This window comes from Monopterus albus, unplaced genomic scaffold (assembly GCF_001952655.1).
Source record: "Monopterus albus unplaced genomic scaffold, M_albus_1.0 scaffold783.1, whole genome shotgun sequence".
NCBI classification, from domain to species: domain Eukaryota; kingdom Metazoa; phylum Chordata; class Actinopteri; order Synbranchiformes; family Synbranchidae; genus Monopterus; species Monopterus albus.
Window position 1 is genome coordinate 4,021 of NW_018128663.1, and position 1,187 is coordinate 5,207.

A 1,187-nucleotide genomic window follows, 5' to 3' on the forward strand; every position below is an offset into this window, starting at 1 on the left:
GAGTGGAGAGATTTAACACTGTCACATCAGACAGATATATGTTTTAATGGGTCACTGTTGTTCTTCTGTTACACTGGCAGGTCCTGTGATGTTTGTGGTCATGGCTGGAGTCTTCCTGTGTTGCACACTGTTGCTTTTGACTCATATGGTGACGCTGCTTTACTCCAAAGCTACAGTGTTTGTCCAGAAAGTCTAAATACAGCAGCCAGATTCATTTGTCAGAAACAGACTAGTTTCCTCAGCTTCCTTGAATACTTTCACACAGAGCTCTGACATTACAGGCCTCATGAGTTTCACCTCAGTTGTGCTCAGACCACACTGTGACGTCTCTTCCTGCCAAACAAGTGATGTGTACCTCACTCTGTCCTCCCCCCACAGACCATGTCAGTCGCCCTGTAATGAAGTTTAACAATCAGGGTCCTTTCTGACTCCTCCCTCATCACACCTCAAACATGCTCATTGTCCTCTCAGATAATAGTTAGACAATATGAGACAGACTGACAGAGAAACAACAAGTAAAAAGAGCCTGAAAATATTTAATCAAGATTAAAATGTATAGCCCCTCCTTGAACTGCCACCTTATTGTGGTGGAGGGGTTTGAGTACCCGAGTGATCCTAGGAGCTATGTTGTCGGGGGCTATATGCCCCTGGTAGGGTTTCCCAAGGGAAACAGGTCCTAGGTAACGGGTCAGACTAAGAGCAGTTCAAAACCCCTTATGAAAAAATTGAGATCAAGGACCATGACGTTGCCCGTATGGTGCAACCAGGGCCCCACCCTGGAGCCAGGCCCAGGGTTGGCTCAAATGCAAGCACCTGGTGGCTGGGCCTCTTCCCGGCTGGGCTTAGCCTGAATGAGCGATGTGGGGATGTCCTCCCTTGGGCCCACCACCTGCAGGAGGAGTCGTAAGGGGCTGGTGCACAGTGGATCAGGCAGTGGTTGAAGGCAAGGGCCCCGATGACCCAATCTCTGGACACGGAGACTAGCTCTGGGGACATGGAATGTCACCTTGCTGGTGGGAAAGGAGCCTGAGCTTGTGCGGGAGGTTGAGAGGTACCGGCTAGAGATAGTCGGGCTCACCTCCACGCACAGCTTGGGCTCCAAAACCTTACTCCTCAAGAAAGGCTGGACTCTCTACTACTCTGGAGTTGCCCGCGGTGAGAGGCGGCGGGCTGGTGTGGGCTTGCTT

At 51.0% G+C, this 1,187-nt stretch overlaps 1 protein-coding gene across 1 annotated transcript in view; it reads right to left on the reverse strand.

The window, feature by feature from the left end:
* LOC109953565 (amine sulfotransferase-like) overlaps positions 1 to 1,187 on the reverse strand; it is an 11,481-nt gene that overhangs the window by 4,014 nt on the left and 6,280 nt on the right. The gene's annotated exons all lie outside the window — the stretch shown is intronic.